The 27,973-nt window shown below is 42.4% G+C and overlaps 1 long non-coding RNA gene across 1 annotated transcript in view; it reads right to left on the bottom strand.

Moving 5' to 3' along the window:
- Window positions 1-7,951: 7,951 nt before the first annotated feature.
- The window catches only part of LOC128627139 (uncharacterized), a 117,870-nt gene continuing 97,848 nt past the window's right edge, over window positions 7,952-27,973 (bottom strand). The window contains exon 3 of the long non-coding RNA XR_008391251.1: window positions 7,952-8,372. This is a non-coding gene — a long non-coding RNA (uncharacterized LOC128627139). The remainder of the gene's footprint in view (window positions 8,373-27,973) is intronic.

Below are 27,973 nucleotides of genomic sequence, written 5' to 3'. Positions count from 1 at the left end.
CCACTGAGTTAAGTTTCATTATCATTTTGCAAAAAGTTCAGCATACAGAGTTATGGCTGTATTGTAAGTTAATTTCTAATTATTCAGTAGAAAACTGTCATAGCATGTCTAGTACTTCATAGAGTTTGGGGCAACTCTTAATATGCTTACTGGCTTGGAAGTGAAAGTTTTCTGTGAAGCCAAGTAAGTGATAATGAAAGAGGGTAGTAACAACCTCCTAGGAAGGGTGATGCGTCACAGAGGGCAGGGATTGGGTAACCAGAACTCTCTTGGCTACCAGAGAGGCTTTAACTGGATTCCTCTCTTTGGCCATTTCTCCTACTGGGATCCAATACCCACCCAAGCAAGTAAACACACCGTGAATGTTACTGGATTTCAGAGCCTACTGAGAGCCAACAAGCCGATTCAATCATTACTAGCAACCTACGGTTCCAGAGATTCAGAGCCAGGAGCATTGAGCAACTAACTCATTAATAATTAATGATATAAAAACAGAATCAGATTAGCGCAACTCAGAACAAAGATGAAAAACACATTAATCACCAGAGGACTAAGGGCCGAAGAAGTCAACTCCTTTCAGCATCAAGCTCCTTGTCCTAAATAAAGGTCTGGAGCTGAAATAGAACTAGTTGCCAGAGGCTCCTAGAGGTAAAAGTAGGTTCCTGCAGAAAATGTTCCGGATCCTGGGATGACAACAGCACAGATTAGAGAATACTCTGTCCCTGTTTAATTGTTGCCATTAGCTGTTGCAAAATATAACTCGAGGCAAGCAGCAAAGACAAAAGCTCGTCTGAATTTTCTTCTTTCCCTTCCCAGTGACAGCCTATTAAGCCTTGCCCAGTCTTTTCCTGTTTCATAACCAATTGCCATAAAATCTTTTTGCAATATTGTCCCAGGTGAAAGGCCGTGAGTTCCGGCAAGATGTTTGTTAAGTGTCTCGGGGTTGAAAATAAGATCCCACGGCTCAGAGCTCTACATATTTTGTCCCTTTCCACCTACAGCCTCTCCACCTGTCTCCAAGGAACCTGGGGGAGTTCCCCGGGGGTCACCTGCTCCCTGCCTGCACCTACATACCAACCGCAGGACACGCCTCAGCTCTCCTCCAAAGACAATGACTGGTGGGACTTCACCTGCATTTAGCAAGTGTGGCTGTATTATTTGTCTACATGCCTGTGACCTTGGGTTCTATGTCAAGTGCCCTCTCAGTTAAATTCTGGGGCTTTTCCCAGACATGACTGTATTTCTTGATGAAGCAAATCTGGGTCTCCCTCTTCTTTTGGGTTTTCCCCAGGTCACTGTGTGATGTTACCCTGACCACTTACTCTGTCACTCTCTCATTTCTCATTGATAGTGATATGCAATGTTATAACTAATAATTAGATAATGGCCCCTCCTCTTGGGAGACTTAAAGTATTTCATGAGGACTACCCAGTATCCTTCATGTGAGGAAGGTTTTATTATTTATGTTGTTTTCACATTTTGGTTCCGTTTAATAGATTCAGATACTGAGGCACCAAGATGTTTGAATGATTTTCTGGGGATCGTGTGTTACCATATTTGCTTGGCACTGTGTTTTCAAAAGCCTCTGACTGTGTCTCCTGGTATGTACTATTCAAACCAAGTTCTATGGCTAAAAGTAACTAGCATTCGTATCTGGCGGTAGTTAAAAACTTTAATAGTCACCATTAAAGCCAAACACCTGGCTCATTATTTTAGCAAAAATTAAGAAAGATATTCTGTTACATTTTTGCTCAAAAAATAGTTTTTATTTCCAACTTAAGTGCCTGTCTGGTTGCTGCTTCTGAAACCTAATGGAGATGGAGTGTCCATGGGCAAGTGCATGGTCAGAGAGTTCAAGCTGCCTCCACCACTGCCATACACAAAACCAAGCCTCCTGAAGAGCCAGAACGGAACGTGGATCAAGGCAGAGAACACGAGAAGTGGCCTTGCCAAAGTCCAAAGGTTGGGGCAAGAAGGCCAAGAGCCAAGTCTCCAGAGAACAAACAACCAAGCAGAAAGCCTCTCAGGAACAGGATGTTCTGCTGCATTTCCAATTATCCTGGCCTCCGGGCAGGGCATCCGCCTCTCACAACATGCCCTCTTCCCAGGGGCTCACATCTAGGAAGAGCAACAGGATAGACCTCAGAAAGAGCTGCAAGGCCATCCACGGAGTCACACTTCTCCGTTCTGAAAATCCAGTCACTTTAGACTGACTCTCAGAGCCGTCTACTTTGAGGGAGAAGTGATGTAAACAACCTCCCCCGCTCCAGACTCAATGGTCAGTATTTCTCTTTATCTAAACATACTGTCAGGTCTCAAGAGTTACCTGCACTGTGACCACACCTGGTCCACACATTTAAAGTTGTATTAACAGAGTAGTAAACCAGGATTATGAAGGAAGAAGAGAATCGGGAGTGAAGCAAAGCGTGAAGAGGGCAGATGAAATTGCATGAAGTCCGTCGCATTAAGTCTTAAATCAGAGAGCTAATATAACACCAAACAAAGGTTCTTACTGCAGTGGTATTTGACCATGAACTCTGAATGTATTTGAAATATAAGAACAGATTAAAACTAGGCTGTGCTTTTGGTTCTTGTTGTTGTTTTGGTGTTTTCAGCCTAACACTTGAAAGATGATGCTGAGAATTTCTTAATGATTATGGTCTGACAGTGGTTATACCACAACTTTCAGGAATAAAATTATGGACACTGTTAGTAAAGTGTTCCCCTTCTTCATCTCTCATTTTAAGACATTGCCTACCTGTGGCTCCAGTAAGGAGTTCTGAGTAGATAAAGAATTTCAAATAATAATATCTTGCATGTGTCCATAATGTATGGGATACTCTCTTAGGTACATCTCTGTAAAAATGTGCACAGGACTTTGCAAAGTTACAGACAGCAGACTGGTGAAGAAAGAAGTAAAGCGATTGTTGGCTTGATGTCAGAAGTCAGGTCCAAAGACATCTAGATTAAGTCTGTTCAGATTGCTGGTCTCCTAACACAGCAGGCCAGCTCTGAGCGTGGCAGTGTCTTTCATCCAAGGAGGCGGATGCCAAAGAGGGCATTACCATTACACTGCACAGAGGCTGCATTGTGAGCGTGGTGCACAGTGGTGGCTCCCTGCCTCACGGAAGACTCACCTCTGTCCTCAGATGCCAAGCCTGGGCGGAGTCGCGGGAATGCAGGCCACCTGCGTCCCCACTACTGTGTTCTGGGCTTTGCAGCATCTTCCTCCCAGCGTGATTAGGAACATAAATGGGGTCCTAGTCTCGTGTCCTTTTCTCTGGCATACTAAGAAATTCTCCCGAGTCAATTTTCACTGTAAGATAGTAAGTGTAATTTTACCGATTATCAGCCATTATTACATAGATATATAGAGGTCACAATTGGCTCTTACCATTAAATAGAAGGCCTTTTTTCTTCTCTTGGTTAAAAATAGGGGAGGGGAAATCAAGGGTAAAGGGGGTTTATGCAGAGCTTAATGGTAATTAAAATGTGTCTCTGAATGTGTGTGTGTGTGTTTCTGTGACTCATTTCTGCTTTCATATTGGAATAGACTCTTGGAAACCCCAGTTTCAGTTTTATTTTTGTTTTAGCTCAGTTTCATTTTGGGGGTTTTCATACTATAAGCGTTAAACTTATCCATTCACATTAAAATGTTAAGTGTTTTCCAAATTTTTTTAAAATATTTTTCATTTAAATTTCTAAAGATCAATCGCAAACACATAACTTTTGTAAAACAGGTCAACCTTGGTGTGTAAGAAGTATTTACTGGTGTGTCTGTTTTCGGTGGTGTTCCCAAAGAATGCTTTCCGATGACTGCGTTCTCTGGACGGCACCCTGTGCCCTCGATGAGCAGGAGAGAGAGCTGAGCTCACAGACCGTAATGGGAGAGCCAGGACTTCCCCGGAAGGTGAAGCCTCTGTGAGGGCCGGCTCTTCCAGGCTGTGCTTTCTCCCAACACTACCACGGGAGTGAATGAAAAACTATGAATCAGAACTAGTCGCCTGGGAAAGAACATTATGGACAAATGGTGGTAATAGTACAGGTCTTACTGTAAAATTTGCTTCTCAGGAGAAACTACTTAAAGCTTTAATATTGACGATCTGGTTATGTTCCTTCTCTGCAAGCCACCTCTAGAGGGCAGTGTGCTCTTCCTAACAGACGGATTTCCCCGGTTTGGAAGAACTCCCTGGAGTGAAAACCTAAAATGTTTGACATACTTGGGGACAGCTCTAAATCAAACTGACACATAAATATCTCAGGCCCAGGATCCTTTTTGTCTGCATGGGCGAGAGAGACTGAAATGGGTGTGCAGATAGACCAGCCTTCGCCCGTCGCTCCTCCCTCCCCAAGCCAAAGGCTCTCGTATTTAGTGTAAACCGCACCTGAAACTTCCTTTATAGTATAAACCTGACACTCTGAAGGAAAACATTTAATTTTAAAAGCAGAGCAAAGAACAGAGGTAGAATGGGGTGCGTGCAGAAAACGGCTGCCAGTTGAGTGTTGCTTTTGCTGGAGCCCAAGTAGTGGGAGCCCAGGCCTGAGGAGACAGCCACAGAGGCCAGAGTGCCAGGAGAGGAACTTGAACTTCCTCGTGTAGATTGCAGGAAGCCAGAGACGACCAGAAAGGGACAGGGTCAGATTCGTGTGTTACATGGATCATTCTGGTAGCTCTAGAAAGAGCAAAATGGAGGGAAGCAAGTCTATCAACTAGGAGGCCAGTGAGGAGGCTGTTAGTCCAGGTGAGAGAAGGCACGTCTGAGACAGGGTAGCGGTGGCAGGCATGGAGTGGAGAGGAGGGATCTGAGAAGCTCGCGGGAGAGAAAACCATCAGGATGTAACGATCAATTGGATGAACTGACGAGGAAGAAAGAAAAGTTGAGGCTCACATTTTCTGGTTTTGGTCACTGGGTAAAGAGAAGGTAAGACAACAGAGAGAGAGATTGAGGTTGGAGGGACGTGTTACTTAGTTGCTGAGAAATCAAATCTGAAATACCTGAAGAGGGCCCAAGTGAAAGCGCTTGGAGGTCATGAAATCAATGAGTTTGATGAGGGTTGCAGGGGGAAGGAATCTGACTTGGAGATGGATTTGGAGAATCATTAGGATATAAGAGGTAGTTAAAATCCTGAAAGTGGGTAAATTCACCCCAAAAGAGCATCAGTTATGAACAGAGCAGTGAGCTGAAAGCAGGTACCCAGGACAGAAGCATGTGTGTAAGCAGTGGGTACAGAGACAGCAGTTCCTATTGAGAAGAAACAAAGAAACGAAACAAACTTTTGGGAGCTGTGGTGCACGCAATTAGCACTGCCAAATGCCACAGAAATGTAGAGCAACATGAAGGTTGGGAAATGTCCGTTGGATTTTGTAGTCAGAAGAGCACTGGTGGCCGTAACAAAAGCACAAGCCAGATGGCAGGGGAGCAGAGTGAATGCATGACCCATGAAGTGGGCACAGAGAACAGGCTACTCTTTTATGAAGCTGAGATAAAGGGAAGAAGACATGGAATATTTTGCAGGGGATATGAAACCAAAAGTGGATTTTTCAAGATTGGAAGAGAGACAAGTAAGCGTATAGTGTGAAGGGAACTTCAGAGGCAAGGGTGGCTGTGGAGCCTGACCCCGGCAAGTACTGCCGGGCAGGCCCGGGAAGGAAGGGGCCCGCGGCTGAAACTGAAGAAAGGTGATAAGGGGCCTGGGTGCCTCTCAGTGTGGAGGTGTGGAGGAGGCAAGAGATCGAGGGATTTTTGTGCTCAACCACCTCTGTACAGGAGAATTTGAGATATTTTTGATACTGCTCATATTACTGGTCGTTCAACTAATGATCAAGTCAGACTTTGTGTTGTGTTTTCCTCGTCCTGCCTCAAAGGACTGGAATGGCTTGTTTCTGGGGCTGAAAGCAAGTTTCTGGACTAGCAGGATGGCAGCTCCCTTGTAGGGTTTTTTTTTGGAGTGGTGATTCAACTGGGGTTCTATAAATGGTCATTAAACTGCCTACTGTGTATCTATCTTCATACCTAAGGAAGTGAAGGGAGAACTGGTATTGAAGAGGGTGAGCGATGAGACCTTGGGTGTGACTTTTCTAGAACAGAAAAAGGGGCCTGTGGGAGCAAGTGTGAAAGTGGCCAATAGCTGGCCACTTCCTTAATGCAGTTCCTTGAAGATGGCAGGGTCTCAGAGGAGGTGGCATGTGGTGGTGAGGGGTCCTGAGCTCCCTAGTCACACCCTGCCTAAGTTGGCCAAGGTACAGAGTGGGGTGGATGGGTTTGGGGAATGGCGCCTCCAGCCTTAGATATACCACCCTGGCCCAGACAAGAAAAAACTAAGCTGTTACTGCGGTACATCATAGAAGAAAGGTCTCTCCCAAATTTTCTGGACGGAGCAATCCTCCAGGATGCCTAGCAGCTTTCAGAGAGGAGGAGCTCCACAATAACTGCTACTGAGCATCACCAGTCTGGAAAGGGAATTTTGGACTTGAACTTTAAAAAAAATGCCCTATGATATTTCTTGCATCTGAGTATCCTCGAGACTTCATTGCCAGTACAGCTCAATTTTCTTGACAGAGTAGATAGGAAGTTTGATAATAGTAAGGGGAGTATGAAGTGGATGTGGAATTGAGGGTTTGAGACACATAAAATTATTTTTAAATAGGGAGTCTAATTTAGACTCTTGAAATCAAAGAGCATTGATAACTAGAAGGGGCCTGCTGAACTTTCTCGTCTAGGCTCCACTGCATTTCTCCCTACATGTAGTTTACGGGTGAGAATAAATCAGAGAGGCTAAAGGTCAGACTCCGTACCCAAAGCTGCTGCACCACGCAGAGGCTGCCCTGACTTCTGGTCTCACCAGAGGTGAGCAGCCTGGGTAGTCAGCTTCCTTCCTGCAGCTGACCTCCAGCAGCAGGGTGGGCAGCTCAGCTTTGCACCCAGGCCCTGGCCCCACCTGACATGAGGAGGCTGCCCCAGAGCTGGTACCAGGCAGCTGCCAGGCTCAGCAGAATCCAAGTTGAGAAGACCCTTGGGCTCCAGTCCCTCTCAGCCCCTTCCCTCACACAGAAGGAATGGAGGCCTCTGCACAGCTCAGGGGCTTGCCCAGTCACCTGGGGAGTATAAATCAACAGGAAAAGCCTGCTCGTTCTGGTTTTTCTTTTTCCAAGCTTCTTTTGCAAACATACAGCTCTTTGTCTGACTGTGCAGAAAACAGTAAGCACCTCCCGGTATTAAAATCCCCACCAAAAACACCTTGTACGGGTCACTCTAACTCGGATGCACTCTGATTCCTGGAGGTGCTGACAGGGGCACAGAAGCCTTGTGCTCCCATCTCCTGTTAACTGGGTCAGGCTTCACGCTGAGGAAGGAGGGGAAACAGCACTCTGCACTTAGCTGATGGGATATTAATGAAACCAGAGAGTGACAAGGAGAGGAGCTATAAAAAGACTGGGGCTTCCCCTTTAATGCTGGCTGCCCAAGCACCAGGTCCTTCAGGGGAAAAAAAAAAAAGGCCAAACAACAAGAACAGAAGCAGAAATCCATACTGTGGCCAAAAGGAAACTGTGTGGCTGAACCCAAAGAGATAGATGGGGCCAAAGCCAGGGGATTAAGCTGGGTGGGGGAGGAGAAAACAGTCTGGGCAGGGCCGCACAGGCCCACCTCCGCTCGTCCGCGGTGGGAACCACGCAGTTTTCCTGATGATCTGCACCCGGATTTGCACCTGGAAATCAAACCACTCCATCACATGTCATTCCTAGAATCCCGTGTCCTTGCTCCTTCTGTCCCCAAGCTGGGACCTACACCGCAGTTTCTGGGATCTCCAGCACCAGGGTACTTCAAAGAAGGGGAGGGAAAACATATTCTGTATGCAAAATGGTTTTAAGGGCATACAATTTGTAATAGTTACGTTTATTTTTATAGTCATTCACCAGTTATAAGAAGCAATGCTGGTTTTCAGTTAGTAATGAAAAATTTTACTTAAGTTAAAAAAAGTGTTAGTCAATTTAGAGAAAATTATCCTGACATATACAATGAAAGTGAGATACTAGGGACCGAAATCTGGGAAACGCTGCCCAGGACCTTCCCAAACCAGGAGCAGGGTCAGCTCTGGTCAGCTGTCCCTCCTTGGAGTCAGAGAAAGGCGGGGCTTGAAACTAGTGAGCTTGTGACTTCTCCCACCCGGCGTAGATCCTGGAGGGGTTTTCCTTTTGTTTTGTTTCCTTTGTGGAGGGTATCTTTATGCATCTCTTGTTTAAACTTTCCAGGTGGGAGTATTTCTTATTCTCATTTTCTAGTTGGGAGAATCTGGGGCCTCCTTAATCCCAAATCACTTACAGGACCAGTGAACAGCAGAGCTGTGAAGGGCTCCTGTTTCCTGGTAAGGACCTGCAGAAGAAAGAGCAAAGTGTGAGGAGCAACTCTTCCATCATCTTCCAGTGACATGTTGAATCACAAAGAGAAAAGGCACATTAATATTCACGTGTGATATGACATTCTTTGCCAATGAATGGTTAAATACTCCCATTTTTCCTCTTCATCATTTAAGACCGAAAAAGCAAAACCAGTTAGACAAGGATTTAATCCATTGTGATCTTTATCCTTGAAAAGCCTTCCAAATCAGTGACATTTCTGTCTCTAAACCCACTAGGCAGAGAGTAACTTGGTTCAGTGCTGGAATCAAGTCAAAATTCAATAAATATTTAATGTAGTCAATGAAATAATTTCCTTAAACTCTGACCTTTGTTTCAGCTGCTTTCTTTCAGAATAAAATAAATACAAGCAAGAAGAGTGAGACGTATTTGAGTGCTGCTGAGCATATAGAAATAACAAAGACAAGTCGCAAGAGAGCACAAGCTGATTGATCCAATTAAAAAATAACATGAATGATTTGATATTTTGTCTAAAAATGTTTTTTCAACAAATTGGCCAAGTTCATTATTAATGCTTTCAGTGCAGTCTCTGTCTACATCTCCTGACTGCATGGCCTGGAAGTAGGGGGTCCCCCAGAACTCCCCTTCTGTCGACTACCTCCTAAGGTTTGGTTCTCATTCCCTTTTAAGCAATGGGAATGAGAACAAAGCATCTAACCTGACACTCAAAACAAAGACACAAGAACTAAAAATGGGTATGCGAGAACTGAGTTTGAGTCTCTCTCCAATTTATGATCAAAAGTTTTTTTATGCTGGGGAAGTCACTACATCTGCCTAGTCCTGAATTTTCCCACTTGTAGATTAAATGGTAGGATTTCTGAGTCATGGAGTCTCAACCCGGGGTCCACAGATTCTGTAAGAGCTACATAAAACTTCCAAAGTCAGAGTTATTTATGATCACCAAGATCTGGAAGCAGCCCAGGTGATCATCAGTAGATGAGTAGATAAAACAACTATGGGACACTTACACAATGAAAATTACTAAGGAAGAAAATTTTACCCTTTGCGACAGTGTGGATGGATTTGGAGAACATTATACTAAGTGAAATAAGCCAGTCAGAGAAAGGCAAATACCATATGATTTCACTCATACATGGAATCTAATGAATAAACTGAACTAACAAGCAAAGTAGAGACAGACTCGTAGATAGAGAGCAGGGTGACAGCTCTGGGGGTTGGAGGGCAGGAGTCAGAAGATAGAGGGATTGAGCAAAAAGGAAAACAGACTCACGGACACGAACAACAGTGTGGTGACTTCAGGGGTGGGGAGAGGGAGAAGGTAGGTGGATCTGCAAGAGAATATAGGAAGATAAATCGTAATAAAAATACAATTAAAAATTCTAAAATCAAAGGAAAATGTGGCAATTATTTAATTCACTTTCCTGGGTGCAGAATCCATCATTTTAACCTGATTTGCAAGTGGTGACAACTGTGTCCTAGGTGACTTTTAAGGTTACTTCCTGATCTCCTTTTTTTATTGTAACAGGCAGAAAATCACAGGGCAGTGAACAGGCATAAAAGTGGATCTGTTACAGAAGAGAAGCATAGAAGTTATTGTTTTCCTCATTTCTCTACCAATACTGAGCATCTATGGGCTCTTTACCTTCCTTCATCCAAAGTCACTCTGAGGCCCACACACTCATAGATAACGGGTTACCTCTTTGGAAGAAGGGAACCTTGTATGCAACATATAAAGCAAACCATGTTTGCTCTTACTAAATCATAAAAAAAAAAAATTTGGATGTTTACAAAGCAGATCTGCATAACTCCTGCCACACATTTCCATTAGCTTTGACAGAAAAGAAAATTCTTCATGGAACTATTAAGTGAATCTACAGAATGACTGAAGCCATATAGTGTGATGTTTGAGGCTTCTTAAAAGCATGGCCTCAATTGCCTTCTAAAAGTACAGAGAACAACAATAAACCAATAAACTGAATGGGAACCAGAGAGGACGGGGTGAGAAGAAGCAATAATAAAACAATGAGCTATTGAAAAGATAATAACAGTTAAAAATCTAAAATTGGCACATTTGCCCATAAAGTCAAGTCCCCTGGAGACATCACCACATTCACTTTGTACTTACTGAGCTAAGTGAGAGAGACAAGCTGAAACTAACTCCCTCCATTGCCTTGTTGGCCCAGAGATGGGGGAGGGGGAGGCCAAGGGAAGTACCTCTCTTTTGTCCACATCTCCAAGTCAAGCTAACTTGTACCAGACATGAGGGGAAAGGATGCGTTAGGTTGAACCGTATAAATCTGCCACCTTTGTAAATGAAAAATGGTCAAATGTTGGCAATGTCATGTGGTGCAAACTAGTACACAGAATACCTCCAAAGCAGGGACATTCTAGATATCTGGGTGTTGACAAGGTGTTCCTGACTCATGTGTCTTTGGCAGACGTAATTAAGACTCTGAAGAAAAAGAAAGACATAGGCGATTCACTGTGAAATCTAGTTAGCCCATTCTTGATGGTTATAATAATGTTTCTTTTTAAAAAATAAATATTAAAATTTCAAGATATCTCTTACACCAACGCAGAAAACAGAGTTATGTTTCTTACAGAATTCAACTTCACAAACCACTGTCCAGAGCTTGCAGTGGACAGAGCAGAGACTGCTGGGTACAGGAGCATTTTCAGGGCTTCTCAGGATTGATCTTAATCAACAGATGGAGAATATTAATATCTCAGAAATAATTTGCTAACAAAGAAAGGCTCTGGAGCATCAGCATCATCTTGGAGATTGTTAGATCTTTTTGTTTTTTAAATCCTTGATGCCCGTAATCACAGTATACAATAGTCTAGATGTAACATAATTTAACTAATGCCCCATTGCTGGATATATAGTTTCTAATCTTTTAATATTAACACATTTTCTATAATTATTAACCTTCCACATTGAAATTAGTAGGGTTTGGCAGGAGGTTATTTTATGCAAAGAGAAGTCTGACAGGTATTCAAGTTGAAATGTTAAAGTGTGACGTTTCCTGTGAGTGTCGCAGTGGACGGGACAGCAGTCCGCCAGGCTGCCTGGCCTCTTATCAGCATGTGGTCTGTCGGTTCCTCCTTAATGAGCCTCATCCAAGGGAACATCTGATTGGACTAGCTTAGTAAACGTTTTATGTAAATTCCTTTGCTACTCACAGCCCCTGGGTTTTTCCTAGAGAATTTATCAGTTTAAAAGACCATGTTTCAAAGAGCAAAATTTGAAGCCTTGTGTAGTTTTCCCCAGTTTTATTAAAAGTATAATTGACCTATAACACTGTATTAGTCCAGGGTGTACAACATTATTCGATAGGTCTATATTGCAAAATAATCACCACAACTAAGTTAGTTAACATCCATCACCTCATATTGTTAAATTTTTTTCTTGTAATAAGAACTTCTAAGATTTATTCTCTTAGTAACTTTCAAATACTGTCTACAATGCAATATTGTTAACCAGGTTGCCATGCTATTCATTATATCCCCAGGTATTATTTATATTATGAGTGGAATCTGTACCTTTTGACCTCCTTAACCTATCTCCCCATCTCAATCCTCTGCCTCTGGCAAACATCAACATAATCTCCTTAACTATGAGGTCAGTTTTTTTTAGATTCAACATATAAATGAGATCATACAGTATTTGACCTTTCTGGACTTATTTCACTTAACATAATGCACTCAAGGTCACCCATGGTTTTGCAAAGGGCAGCACTTCCTTCTTTTTTTTTTGAATGGCGGAATAATATGTCATAACATACATAGCTCACATTTCCTTTGTCCACTCATCTGTTGGTGGACAAGGATATTCCCATGTGTTGGTCACAGTGAACAAGGCTGCCATGAACATAGGAGTGCACACATCTTTTTGAGATACTGGTTTTCTTTCCTTTGGATATATACCCAGAAGTGGAATCGCTGAATCATATGGTAGTTCTATTTTTAATTTTTTGAAGACCCTCCATACTATTTTCCACAGTGGCTGCACCAGTCTGCATTCCTCCGAACACAGCACAAGGGTTCCCTTTTCTCCACATCTTCACCAGCGTTTGTTATCTCTTGTCTTCTTTATGATGGCCATTCCAACACGTGTGAGGTAATACCTCACTGTGGTTTTAATTTGCATTTCTCTGATGACTCGTGATGTTGAGCACCTTATCACGTACTGTTGGCCATCCGTACATCCTCTTTGGAAAAATGCCTATTCTGTTCCTCTGCCCATTTTTAATTGAGTTATTTTTTTATTGTTTTGCCATTGAGTTATAGTTCTTCACATATTTATAAAATTTAAAATTTATTTTGGATATTAAGTCCTTATCAGATCTATGATTTGCAAGTACTTTCTCCCATTCTGTAAGTTGCCTTTTCCTTTTTCTGATAATTTCCTTTGCTTTCCAGAGGCTTTTTAGTTTAATGTAGTTGAAATATATCTTGACAGTAACTGTTGCAGCTATGTTAATTAAGAGCAGAAAACTTTAGGGGCACGATGAGTAGACCTTGACACATGGTGTTAGTGACACTGGACTCCTACAGAAAGGCAACAGCCCAGACTAGTGTGGCTCAGTTGGCTGGGTATCGTCCTGCAAAGCGGAAGGTCACTGGTTTGATTCCCCGTCTCAGCATCTGACTGGATTGCAACAGAAATGCGACAGTGAAACAAAGATAGGTCTGGGCTTTGTTATTTCCGACTACATCTTCCCAGGGAAACAGGACAGCAGAGCCTGCGCCCTAGGGGGTCTCAAGGTGTCACCAGTAAAATCTACCCTCAATCAGCAGGAGCACGACTCTTGTTGTTGGCCTTTCCGAGGAAGGCCCATCTGCTTGTTCAATCTTTTCCTAAGGGAGCCAGGAAGAAATTACATACTTTAGTTTGTTTGTTTGTTTGTTTGTTTGTTTGTTTTTTAATAATTTGAAGTCTTTAATAAGAAGCTTTATGGTTATGTCAAATATTAAAACAAATAATGTGCTGACATGCACACAATTTTAAAGTTCACAGCTTTCACCAATTTAAAAGCACATCTGTTGTCCCACTGGTTTCTGAGAATTCCTTCCCCTAGTACACAGTGAGTCTGATTGCACCCCCACATATGCAAATGAGTTCAGGGACAACCCACAGTCTCCACTGGGCCTTCGGTTATTGTCCACAAATTCACAGGTTTTTTAATAATAACGGTAATAGTCTATAGTAAAATAGTAATAATAGCAAATTTTGGATAATAATTACAGGCCCAGCTAAAATTCCATACCAAGATAGAATATTTAAGATATGATTCTTGTCATTTGGGTTGCAGAAAAATAAGTTGTAAAATTTTTTTAAGTTACCAAATAAAATATAGATAGGACATTTAGCGATAACTTCTAAAATATATAATATGAACAATGAGGAGCATGGAGGACAGAGAAAGAGGCTCCACGTGGGAGCTGGAGAAGACACAGAAGCACTGAGGAGGCAGAGCTCTGGCCGACGGCTCCTGGTTTAACCGATGGCTTTTCGTTTTTCCATGGTGATAAACTAAAGGCCACAGGTGCTGAGTGGAGGGCTAGGACAAGCAACATAAAGAGGCAGGAAACAGCATATTTGCGAGTTAGAACAGCTTGGCTGCGATAAAAAGACAGATTTTTATTTTCTGGAAGAGGGTAAAAACTATCTTATCTGAAGTCGGAGGGTTTGAAATGCTATTGGAGGTGATTTAACTTTTTGTCTTTCTACCAGAGGAAAAGACCCATGATTTATTAACCTGCTCTCCTTTGGGGTAATTAGCCCGGAATCTACCTTGGTTTTTGATGTTCTGAAAAGAAAGAACGTACAAATGTCCAGAAGGGAAATCTAGGAGTGAACACAGACTCAATTTTGTAAAACAGCTAGCTCGTTTCCAAAGAAAATTTAATAATAATAACTAAATTCACCCATGTTTCTACCCTGCAAGGAAAAATGAAAAGATAACCCCATTTAGCACATTAAAGAACTCATTCAGGCTTTCTGGGCTACTCCCTACGGGCTGGGAGCTTGGTAAGCGGTCTGACAAAGCTGATGGATGCTTTGAGTTTTGAACATTTTTCAAAAAGCAGTTAGAAATTGCAGCTGGGGTTACTTGAAAAAAATCATTACTAGTCAAAGAAAAGGTCAAGGGGAGCCCAGCAGAACAAGAATAAAAGGAAAAAAAAACAGACAAAAGTTGGGCAGTTTTAACTAAAGCCACTTATTTCTTCATTTCTGAACCAGTTGAGGTTCTGTTAGACATCTGGGCTGATCAGAGTTCTCTGAAGGAGACAGGATGGCAATAAAGTAGAACAGTCATCTCCTTAAAGACTAAGATTTGCACAGCACTTCATAAATTGTGATTTAAAACGCTTGAGAATCGTGTGGTCAACAGGATGGGTCTTGTTCTAACGCAGAGACAGAGAAGCTCTGGGTAGATCCCCGAGTACCCACCCTCTCCTTCCAGAGTGAGTGGTCGCACTGGTCTTCGACTTCTAGTCCAATGGGCTCTGACCACAGAACCGTTTCCTCTGCCTTGGAGGCACAACGCAGTTGAAAGGATTTACGAGTATATAAAGAAACCCTTCTCTTTTATTTTGGCTAATCCAAGATAGCCCTGAGTGTCTGGAAAACTTCATTACTAATTCTAAAATACACCTTTCCAGCCCAGTAGCTCCCTGAATTTAGGCCAGAATGTGATGGTCAGTCTGCTTTTCTGGAAGAGAGAAAATGAATGCTCTAAGGCACTCTTGGCATGCAGTGAATCAATGCCTCTCCTATGCAAAGAATGGCACTTGTCAGCTACCGTCCTGAGAAGAGCTGAGGAAAGGTGCTCAAAGAATCGCCTGTGTTCTGTGGTTTGGGTCAGGAACCTGGTAACACACTTTTTTTGGAAGGAGTCCCTTCGTGTCAGGAAGGCAGCCACACTTCTCCCCACCTATTCTCTGTAGAGGCTTTTACAATAAAGGTGATGATAATGATGACAATGGTCATTTATTGGAAATTTACTACAAACCAAGGACTAGAGTAAGGGGCTTATACATATTACATGATTTAATTCTCACAAAACATGTGGAAGGCTGGTGTTATCATTACTAGCATTTTGATAACAGATGGCAAATTTGAGGATCAGAAACCTCAATTAACCTTGTCTAAAGTCACACGTGGAGTAAGGAGAGGAACTGAAATTTAAACGGAGGTCAGGTTCATTCCAGGGCCAGCCCCTTCCCTGTGACACTGCATCATGACAGATGCTACACTACATCGTGTTCTTTGCTGCACAGGGGGACCACTGCTCCTCCGCCCCATCCTCCAGCCTGTCCGAGAAAGAGCAGGCTTGCACGCAGGCTGACAAAGACAAAGGCTGGGCAACAAATGCGGCCCTAACATTTGAATCCTAAAATAAGCATAATATTATGAATTATATATAAATGGAACTACAGACTCATTCATTCAAATAACATTCACTGGCAATCTACTGTGTGCTAGATCAGTGATTTTCCACCTTTTTCATCTCATGGCACATATAAACTAATTACTAAAATTCTGTGGCACACCAAAAACTCTATTATATTTTTACCAATTTGATAAAAAAAAATCATATGACTTTCATTCATTCATACTGGATGGCTATTGTTGTGTTAGCTGTTGTCATCATTATTTTTTTTTTTTGCAATCTAAGGGAAAATAGGTCAGTACCCCTGACTAGTCAGATATTGCATGTTTTAAAAAATCTTGGGGCACAGCAATTGAAAATCATTATGCTAGATTATGCTCTAGGTGCTGGAGATGAAAAAAATGAAAAGTCATATCTCCTGCCTTCAAGAAATTTACATTCTAAAAGAAACTATGAGCATAAAGACTGTAATACAGTCAATTAGTATAATTATGAGGCATGTACAAATTAAAGAGGGGGCACAGTAAAGAGAATGATTGACTCTGGGATCCTAGGATGTCTTTCTAGGCAAAGATGTTTGAGGGGAGTTGTGAAGTATGAGCTGGAGTTTGACAGATAAAAACAAGTGAAAATGACACTTCAAGAAAGAAGAACAGAACATTCAAAGGAATGGGGAACAAACTCACTAGGGAGAGTTGGAGACCTATGAATAGTCTAATAAGGCTAAAGTGCAGGATGACTGCAACGGCGGTACAGATGTGACTCGTGGGTCTGGTCATGGACGGCCTTGCAAGTCATTCAGTGGGAGGTGGGTGTCATTGAAATCAGGAAGCAGATCACTGCAATAGGTAGGGGAAAACAGGATGAGGAACTGAACTGGGGCAGCAACACCAGAAGAAATAGGTTAAAGGGGAAAGGTAATAAGGAGGCCAAATCAATGACTCAGCTTGACTGCTGATTAGTGGGTGACAGGGAAAGGAGGGGGGTCAGGGAATGACATCCTGGTTCTTAGTTTGGGTTAGATGTCATCCTTAGTTTGGGAAGGGGCAAGGTGGAGAAAAGATGAGTTCAATAAGGGTTCGTTTGACAGAGTGGCATCCATAGAAACTCTGGTGAACGTTCTGCAGGTGTGGTGATACGTGGAGATACTCAGCCACGAAGATTATCAAATCAGTGGCATCTAAGTAACCATTTTTCTCACCATGAAAAATATTGGCATTTTGAGTTTATACCATTCCTTTCTTTCTAAGATACTATAGCTGACTTTCCCCAAGTGCAAATAAATATGCATAGGAATTCTCTAACTCCTTTTAATATATTTTTGTTTCATAGAAATTCTAGTCTTCCCCTCTATTTTCTTACCAATCAACCATTTTGAATACAAATACACAAATGATTGTATGGAACAATGACCAACTTATGTATAAGAACATGTTTGTTCTTATCACTTCATAAAAGATAAGAGAAATCTGAAGGAAAAGTTGAAGTTAAACAGTAGTGTGCCTTGTCAGGAAGGAAAAAAAATAGCACACAATTAAGAAATTATCTTTACATATAAAAACTTGACTTAAAAAATTTTTAATTAAATTTATTGGGATGACTTTGGTTAATACAATTATATAAATTTCCTGGGCATCAGGCCTTTGCAATGCAGTGCTATAGTAAAAACCAAAGAACTAAAATACATTCAGCTTTGGCTCAGTTGGTTGGAGCATCCCCCCACAGCCTGAGAGGTCATGGATTTGATTCCAGGTCAGGGCACAGGCCTAGGTTGCCGGTTCGATTCCTGGTCGGGGAGCCTATGAGAGGCAACCGATCAATGTTTCTCTGTTACATCGATATTTCTCTCCCTCTCTCTCTCTCTTTCCCACCCACCCCCTCTTTCTCTCACTCTAAAAGCAATGAAAAAATGTCCTCGGGTGAGGATTAAAAATACTAATAAAATAAAATACTTTCATGTTTACTTCCCATAATTGTCTTGAATTGCAAATAAAGGATTACCACAGCATAATATAAGGGAGAAAATCCCTTCTATATATTAAAGATTAAAGAGTGCAGGTAGGGTGGAAATGAACTGATGTCTCATGTGTATCTGAGTAAGTAAGAAAGGTAAGTGAGAGAGAATTGTTAAAGGACATTCTAATTATAATTAAGACAAAGGCCCATTCAGCTAAGCAATCACATCTGGCTTCTAGTGATATCAGTCTGCATAATGGAAATAAGTAAAGGTAGTGAGGTTCTTGGAGTCTCTTGTGAATACTGGACTTTTTTCCTCAGTGAGTCAGACTTAAAATGTCAGAGAGATCAATTTATGTGAATACAATTAATAAGATAATTAAGAAATAGAACTCAAGAGGATATTTCCTGATAATTAGTAACCAGCTGGAACGGATGATGATACTAGGAAACAGTGAATTAAATACAGACCAGCATGGAGAATTTCTGTCAATGAGACAGCTATTCTTTAAGGCAGCCAGGGTCGGTATCTGAAGGCCATCTGCTAAATGACAAAACTCAAATTAAACAGGGTTGCTTAGAATTATTTGTCCCATAACTTTGCGTTCTATAATTTTGTATGCTAGAGAGCCCAAAGAAAGGGGGCCAGAAGTAGGCAGGGAAAAGGCAACAAGGAACACAGTTGTCCATGGAGAAGGGCGTCTGGTCTGGACTGGGGTCTTGGTCCTGGCTCCACCCCTGCGGAGATCAGCTATATAAACCGGAATGAAGCCCTTCACTTTGGGGCCTCAGTCACTTCATTAGTCAAAGGGAATGGTTGAACTCTATGGCCTCCACAGTTCCTTGAAGCTCTAAAATGTGCATTATAAAAACAGTGCCTGAACGATGACAACTGAAACGGAGAACACTTGGGCCAGAAAAATGAGTGATAATTGTTGGCCACTGGTGTTGAATATGCACTAACAGGTATTGAGGGCCCAGATTTTAGAGAGAACAGAAAAAATAGAAAATGAATCATTCCATTTTCTTTAGTCATGATCTGAAAACACAAATGAGAAATGAAGTGTGGGACTATGATTTATTTCTCTGTTCAGCTTCTGATAGTTGTAAGCAGCTGATTTACTGTTATAAGAGGTCTAGCTACATCTATCAACAGAACGTCCCTGCTTATAAGAAACAACATAATGCATTTGCCTCGGAGTTTAATTCTCTCAGTGGCAGTGTTCTCTGGAAACGTAAAGAAATCGCAAGAACGTATCCAACTAGAACGTGTCATTGCTAATCAGATACTCTGTGATTTGGTGAACACTTTGAAAATAGGCATCAAACATCTGATGTATACCCGGGCAAGGGAGAAAACAGGCAGCTCCCTGTCTGGACCTCAGTTGACCACATACTGCTCGAAAATGCTGCAAACCCTGAAAATCCATGGAATTTCCTAGGCTACAGTTTAGTTACTCTGCTTGGTCTGAAGGGTGGGCACAGGAACTGGGGAAAGCTGACTAGCTGTCAAAGTCAATTCCCTCAGACCAAAAAGTAAGGTTGGTGGGGCATGCAGGAGGGAATTACAGCCTTCACAACACCAAGTGAACACCCAAAACAAAATGACATATGGGAAGAATAATGGCAGAAGTAGGCCGAGAGTCTCTTTTCCCTTGTAAATCCACTGTTGGGAGTTGACGGGAGTCAGTTCTGGAGTCTGATGTCTGCCACAATATTGGTGGAGCTGGGGGAAAAAAACATTTTACAAATTTTGGTATTTTGAAACAACATGACGTTTTTCCAAACTGAAATGCAGAGCTATCGGTAGCGTGGAAACAAGCCACTGAGACACATAAGCAAGTAAAACAGGGGAGCCTCTTTCAAAGGCACTGCTCGTGGCAAACTAAAAACATGGCTCAGAGCCTCGCTCTCCCCTGGGCCAGAGGCTGCTGGGTAAATGGGAGGGCCTGAAATGTCTCAATACTCGACCGGTCCCAAGGGTCTCCAATGGCATGTTGGCTCTTCCCCACTGCGCCCGGACACAGTAGAACCGGGTGAGAATGGCCACAAGGCAAGTTTTCAAAGGGGAAAAATGAGTCACTCAGCACCAGGCAACTTGCCAAGCATGTGCATGTAAGGGCTGCTGCTCAGGGCGAGTGGAATGAGGGCACACGCTGCGAGGCTGATCGTTGCTCTCACGGGAAATGACCACGGGAGCTTTCGGCACCATCTGGTGAGGCTGCCTCCTCTTCCAGACGCACCCCCTAGTCTGCCAGCATCTGCAGCGCTCTCGGAAACAACCAGGGACCTCCCACAATGCCACAAAACCACCACAGTTCTCAGTCCCAAGGTTCCACTTACATCCTTGTTTCCTCAGAAAAACCCTGGGATACACTTTGAGCTGGGATGTAAATTCCGAGAGTAGATACCCTACAAATACAGGACAGTGTCCCCCTCTGACTGTCCCCCAAGGAGCCTGGCCCCAGAGGAGGCCCATTGCTTCAGGTCCCCAGTGAAAAGATTATTTTAACAGTTGATGGTTTGAAAACGTAGTAGCTTGTGATTAATTATTTAAAAACCATGTGTTTAGCGTAAGACATCTGGATAGGTAATCACTGGATAAAGCACTGAGTTGGTGGTTTTTTTGTTTTTTAAAACAAAGTGGCTTATATGGAGACATGAGATGTTGTGTCATGGTGATACATAGAAATAATTACAACTGACCTGAAGTCGTGTCGAAAAGCAACCATGAAAAATTTAATTAAATACTTTCACCAGGACATCTGTGTGTTATGCTTACATTATTTTTTTATGGCTCCAGTGTTTGATGCTGTGGAAAGATTAGTAAGCTAGAAATTTAAATCTACATTCTAGTTCAAACCACTAGCCAATTATGTGACCTTGGACAATTCATATCCTTGGGACTCAACCTTCTTACCTGCAAAATGAAGACATTAGGGACCTGTAAGATTCCTCCCAGTGCCAAAAAATGGCCCAATAATCTTGCACCAAGATGATGAGTAAATTTGTTTAGAAGGGAAGAAATTTTCTAGCCTGATCAAAAATTTCAAGACAATCACAAATCCTGAGCAGTCTTTGCCAATTATTCCCCAATGTGACACTGAACATAAGAAGGGAACAATATTACTGTGTAAGTATTTACAATATTGTTTTATTAGTTTGTAGATGTTAATGTAGTGGTTGGTTATCAACCTGAGGCCATTTCCACCCCTTCTTCCGGGAGACATTTGATACTGTTGGAGACATTTTTGGTTGTCACAGCTGGTGTGGGGTGGGGGCCTAAGGCGCTCAAAGTTGGAGTGGGTGCTACTGGTGTCTAGTAGATAGAGGCCAAGGCTATTGATAAACGACCTCTGATATGTAGCAGAGCCCCCCACCATAATGAACCATCTGGCCCTAAATGTCCCCAGTGCCACTGAGGAGGAGCTCCATGTATACACCGGCTAGGAATCCAGCTGAATCGTGAAGCTGGGAGGTAACCTGGAGAGGCAGCCACCTCTCACTTTTGCCAAGCTGTGGCCATGTAGGAATCAGGATGCGAGTGGAACCTGGGGGCTGAGAACTGGGATTCTTTTGTGGAGTTTTGGGAGGTCCCTGGTTGTTCCTGAGAGTGCTATGGGCGCCGGCAGGCTGTGGAGAGAGTCTGGAAGAAAAGCACTAATCTAGACTTTCATGTGAATTTGTCTGCCTTTTAAATCTGGTGACAACTAAGTAAATTCTTTCAAAACACTAAACTTCCCTGGGTGGGGGAGAGGTGAAGTCATACCCCGGCTGCCCGTTTGCCACATTGGTATTAAATCCTAGATGGCAAAAACCAACTGCATTCCCGTAGCCTTCAAGAGAAAGTGTTCAAAAGAAATAGGGCCACCTGAGCTATTATGCCATTTTATAAGATTAGTTTAAAATTGAGGTTTTGGGGGGCAGGATATTGTCCAAGTGCTTAATTATGAGAAACATGCAGTGAGCGATAGGAAGCAGCAAATGAAACGCCTGTGTTTCTTCTTCAATCTTGAATTTAGTCTACACTCAGGTTGTGTTTTGTTTTAATGCAAATTTCATGTTCTCTTCCTTCAAGTCATATTAAATCCCAGAGCCTCAAGCCAGCTCAAGGGACAGGGCAAAAGCCTTCTTAATCCAGCCATGCCCTTTAATGAGTGATCCTGGGTCTCAGCTTCTGGGATGCTGAGGACTTGCTCAGGAGGAGGTACAGGCTGAGTCTTGCTGCTTCATCAGGGCATGGAAATCTGGAGGCTCCACAAACTTCTTTCAGCAGGGTGAGCCAAATGGACCTCTGACGTGTCCAGTAGAGAGGGGAGGTGATGACACCTCTTCATATCTGAGGAGGCTCCTCATTTGCATCACAAATTAAGAAACATCAGGCTGTCCCTGGGCTTTCACTGCTTGTTAGTGGAACTTTCATCTGGCCTTTCCCTGGCTTCAGCCATCTGACTCAGACACCAGACACTTGCACTTTGGAGCACTTGGCATTTACTTTCTTCAGTGACTAAATACTGATTCAATGATTGAGTTTTCTGTCACGTAATTTCATCTGGAAAGTTCTGGAACCCAAAGGTGCCAGTTGTCAACTAGTAACTTTGCAGGGGAGGTTATACCATGTTAGTTTCTAAAGCATGTTAAGGTCTTCTTGTGTTGCTATCACAGCTATCATGACTGTAATGTATAAATACCCTGTGAAGCCAGTAGGTGTGATCTAATTGTATCTATGTTATAAACAGTATAGCCAATCTGCGATCAACATAACACCTTGGAGAAGGTAGTAAAATGCAGACTCTGGAGCTAGATCACCTGCATTCAAATCCTGGTATCATCTCATTTCAGCTGTACAATCTTGGACAAGTCAGATTGGTCATCTGAGAAATGAGAATAGTAGCATCTCCCTCATAGAGGTGTCTGAGAGTTGCAGGAGATAATATATATGTAAAGCACTCATGAAATGTCCTGGCACAAATTAAACATGATAGTTAGCTCTTAATACTATCATCTTCCAGCTGAGGAAGCGGAAGCACAGAGAGCCCGGGCAGTCTACCTACAGAGGACAGCCTCATCACCATTTCACTCTCACTCAATGAAGAAACCAAGAAACAAAGTGCTGAGCGATGTCGCTCATTCATCCTGCTCGGGGGACACTGAGACTTTGAAATCTGGGTCTCTCGAGTCCGTATCAAGTGTCTTTCCCCCTCACCCTCTGGCCCTCGGGTATCATAGCACATGTGACAGAACAAGTGATGGAGGTAAGAAGAGGTCTGCAATTCAACAATTGGTTCTGTCTTGCTCTGAACAGACCCAAGAAGGTATTGATGAGAAGACTATGACCCTCTGAAACAAAGATGAGGAGAAAGAAGAGTCAAGCAGTCTAGAAACACAACTGAGCCATTACCATGAAGTTATCTCCGATATGTGTGCTCCATCCTACCAACAAAGCAGTGTTCATTCCCCACAAGGAATTCTTTGAGTTCAGCCAAATATACTATGTTGTGCTGTAAGTCAAAATAAGTGCCCACTCCTGCCCTAGAGAGTTTCCAATACACAGAAACTTGCCAGATATCTGGAAGTTGATCACTTCATCATCAAACAAGATAGCCAGGAGAGCAACCTTCCGGCAGGAAGGTTAACAGGCAAGAAAATGAATTGTCTTGTGCTTACAGACACATTTTTTCTGCTATGACTAAAAAATTGCTGTGATTTTTTAAAATGTTCAGCTGCCTAGATATTTTACTGCTAAAAATGTCAAGCCACTGAGCTATTGCTGTAATAACTGAGTATGCCATGATAGCATCTCATGACTGTTTCTCTGTTGTTACGTGGTCAGCATTATAGATTCTGAATAAATTTGAGCTATTGCTGATCTGCTCTCCAGCATGCAGCATTATTGGCTCTGAAGGAAGCATTAGCTATGTAGACTGTGAATATATATTATGACTAATGCCAGGGTACAAATATTACCAAACCTTTATATGTGCTCTTTGTTTCCTAATAAAACTCTTATAAAGGTCCTCCAAGGGGCCCATCTCAGCTACCCTCAGAATTCACTCAGCCTATTAAGTTAATATAGTAACGTGTGAGTCAAGACTTATGACTGTTGCTACATGAATAGGATGTGACCGTTTTTAGAAGTGGCTTATTAAAAAGCTTTGCACTTCCTTAGAAGAAGGATTCATGTAATATGACTATATAATTATTATAATCATCATGCATTCTCATTACATAAAATTATTTTTCAAGTATACACAAAATGAAATATGCTAAGTTCTAAGTAGCAGGACCTTTCTAATGCAGGTATACCTCACTTTAAATAAACCAGTGGTTTTCTGAACAATTGAATATGTGTGAAAGGGTTTCCTGGCAATGCCCAAGCTGGGCGAGTCTCTTACAGGATGTCTGTTCTCCTACTAGCATCTGTTCCTCAGGGGACGTGCCGAGTCAAACTTATCCCTCCTTAGGCACCAAGAACATAAGTACATAATCTTTTGGGACTGTCCAGGTTTGAGCACTTCTCATTCAACAATTCAGTGAACAGAGATCTTATGTGCAATATTTCAAAAAATGACCATATTTGAAAAGAATCAATGTAAAAATGGAAACAGGTTTACTTGACGATTAAGTTAGATAAGTATCACTAAATGACAGTATATGTAACCCAGGTGCGGTCCTATTTAATCTTTCCTCACAAAAGAGTCAGTAGTGTCTTTTGGCCCAGGGTGGCTTGGATCCCAGTGTCAGTCCCCTTCTTGCGTCACTCACCTGTGGGATCCCTGATTGTACTTCCTGTGGGGCCTCTCAGCCTTCACCTCTACTTGCGGAAAGTTTGATGCAGCAGGTGCTCTTGTCGGTATTTTGAGCCAGGACTCCTTGCTGCCCCGGAAAGTTTACCTCATACTGATAGTTTTGCTCTTCTATGGTGCTTTCCTCTACATCTATTCCCAGGTTTGCACATTTTCTTACTGTTAACCAGCCTCTTAAGTTAGGTCTCAGACATCTCTCACAATCTCTCTCAGGAGGACTGCAGAATATCTCACGGCCTCTAGGGAGCTGGGGATGGACGAGAGAAGAGCAGTGATGTCACTCCAGACTCCTAGCTATGCTCCAGCTGAGGTAGCTTGCCTTTGAGTTCTACTTTGTGCAGCGTTCTCGGAAAGATTTCATTCCAAGCAAGATTTCATTGACACACAAACAGGCAAATGGAGAAGTCCAAATACTCAATAATGAAGGCATTCCTCTCTGGACAGAGTCACCACTGGATCATAGAACATATTGTTTGTATTCCCTATATGGTCATCTGTTGCTGTATTACAAAACCATCCAAAACTTGGCAGCTCAAAAATATAACTATTTTATTATATCTCCAGACGTCATGGGTCAGAAATTTGGGCTTAGCCAGGTGGGGCTTTTTTGTTCCACATGGCACGGAAGGACTTCACGTGGTGATAGTCAACTGCCAGGTGGGCCCGGAGAGTCCGCAATAGCTTCACTCCCGTGTGGCTCGACAGGGATGGTAGAAAGGGCAGATTCGGCTGAATCTGTCGGCCCACGTCCCTGCACACGGGCTCTGTGGCATGGCAGTGCCAGGGGAGTTTGCATCTTGTGTGGACTCATGGCTCCCCAAAGCAGTGTTCTACAGCAGAAACAGAGATGCTTCGGGGCTATGCTCAGGAACTGGCACAGTGTCACTTCTGCAGTTATCCTGTTAGTCAGAGTGGTTACAGAGCCCTCCCACATTCAAAGGGGAGGCAATAGACCTCTCTTCTCAATAAAAAGGAGAGCACGCAACTGTGGCTGTCTTCATTCCACCATAGTTATAGACCTTTACATGTCCCAAATGGCCACAGGGTTAGTGGCTTTCTGATCTCAGTCCTCTTCCTGGTCTTGCAACTTACATTGGCCAGGACGATTAGCCAGATGAGGTGACCTGTAAGTGGCCATTCTAGGGGAATAATAGCTTCACATTGTCTGTTATATATTTCTGAACTGATTTCTAAGACCTCTGACTATTTCCTATCTGTCATTCCACTGTGTAACTGTAAAGTGAAAACATTTCACTTTGGTTGGGGTTGCCAGATAAAATAGGGACACTGGTTAAATCTGAATTTCAGATAAACAACATATATTTTTAGTATACATATGTCCCAAATAGTTCATGTGATAAACTCATACCAAACAATTATTTGTTTAGTCCTACAGCCCTAATATTTTGCTGGCAAAGTTAAAGTGATTACATATCAAAGTGTAATAATGGAGATAAGAGTCACAGAATTCTTTTTAATGCTTTGACTTTGCTTCTCCACTGCATGAGGTTTATAACCACATAGACTGGTTGGGGTGAGAGGAATCCAGTTCTATCCAGGATCAACCAAAGCATACAACCACTACTTTGCCAAACTATGTATGAGTAGCTTTAATAAATAAACATTTCTGTTTAGCAGATGCTTCTATCAGTCCTTTTCTAAGCTGGAGAAAAGGTCTGCATTTAAATATAGCCATAGTACAAATGTAAATAAATAGTAAAAGATATTTACTGAGTGTGAGCTATATGTTTGCTCAACAATGATTGACGTGTGGTTCTCACCTGGGGGGAGTTCAGAGACCAGAAAGATACAGAGATGTGAACAGATAATCACAAGGCAACGTAAGAAGTCTTCAGTCAAAATAAGAGCAGAGTTCAGTGGGTGTGACTAACGGGACTGGAGGCTGAGGGGAGTTTGGCATCCTAGAAGAAGTAACATTTGATCTGATCTTGAAGGACACGCAGGAGCTCCTCTGGCAGAGAAGGAGAGAAAAGGCATCCCAGCAGGGAGGAGAAACCATCATGAAGTTAGGAAGAAGCTGCCATACTTGTATAACAGAGAAAGTTCTGGTCTGGTCAGAGGGGAGAGGAGGGACCAGCACCCCACTCACTCACACTGCAACTACACAGGAAAAATGAGGCAATCCAGGTAACATCAGGAGGGAGAGTAACAAGAGCACATGATCACAGCGCCTAGCACATAAGCAAAATAAAGGCAAGAGGAAAGGTGCCTAACTTCTGGTTTTAATTTACATCTCTCTGATATCACTAGCTATCAGAGAGATGCAAATTAAAACCACAATGAGATACCACTTTACACCGGTGAGGATGGCTGTCATAAACAAAGCAACAAACAACGAATGTTGGAGAGGTTGTGGGGAAAAGGAGACCTTAGTTCACTGTTGGTGGGATCGCAGGCTGGTACAACCATTATGGAAAACAGTATGGAATTTTCTCAGAAAACTAAAAATGGACCTGCCTTTTGACCCAGCAATTCCACTGCTAGGATTATATCCCAAGAACCCTAAAACACCAATCAAAAAGAATCTATGCACCCCAATGTTCATAGCAGCACAATTTACAATAGCCAAGTGCTGGAAGCAACCTAGGTGCCCATTGGTAAATGAATCAAAAAATTGTGGTACATATACACAGTGGAATTCTATGCAGCAGAGAGAAAGAAGGAGCTACTACCCTTTGCAACAACATGGATGGAACTGGAAAGCATTATGCTGAGTGAAATAAGCCAGGAGTTGAAAGACAAATACCATATGATCTCACCTTTAACAGGAAGCTAAACAACAAAACAAACAAGCAAGCAAAATAAAAACAAAGACACTGAAATAGAGAACAAGGGGACAGCGACCAGCGGGTAGAGGGGAGGGAATTTAAGGGGGAAAAAAAAGGGAGGGATTTGGAGGAACAAGTATGAAGGACACAGGGACAATAACTAAGGAGGGTGGAAATGGGAGGGAGGTGGGGAGCACAGGGCAAGGTGGGCTGGGATGGGAGAAATAGAAAACTGTACTTGAAAAATAACTAAATAAAATTTTTTTAAAAAAAGGAGATTGCTGCTGTAGCTCTAGTAACTCATATTCTCTTCTCACTGTGGAAAGTGACAATTTTCTATGTGAGGTTGGCTTGGAAGGCTGCAGTAAACAGTTGGCTTCTTTTCAGTTTTGGAGATGATGAGCAGAAATATTTCCCTGGTAGGCATTTCCTTAACACACTGTGTGAAAAAAGAAGCAAAAACTTGTAATGATTCATCATAACTCTTGTGATGGCAGGATCCTAACCTGGCTAGGAAGCAAAGAGGCTGTGCCTGCTGAAGCCATTTATGCTTACATGCTGCATAGTTGTGATTTTAGATTAGTGATAGCCCAGTGGTACAATATCAGTAGGAGGACATGGTAAAAACCCAATGTCCAAAATTAA

The sequence above is a fragment of the Artibeus jamaicensis genome, unplaced genomic scaffold, assembly GCF_021234435.1.
Source record: "Artibeus jamaicensis isolate MK-2021 breed Jamaican fruit bat unplaced genomic scaffold, CSHL_Jam_final contig_3214, whole genome shotgun sequence".
In the NCBI taxonomy this organism is placed as follows: Eukaryota; Metazoa; Chordata; class Mammalia; order Chiroptera; family Phyllostomidae; genus Artibeus; species Artibeus jamaicensis.
This window is presented reverse-complemented; position numbering and strand designations above follow the sequence as displayed.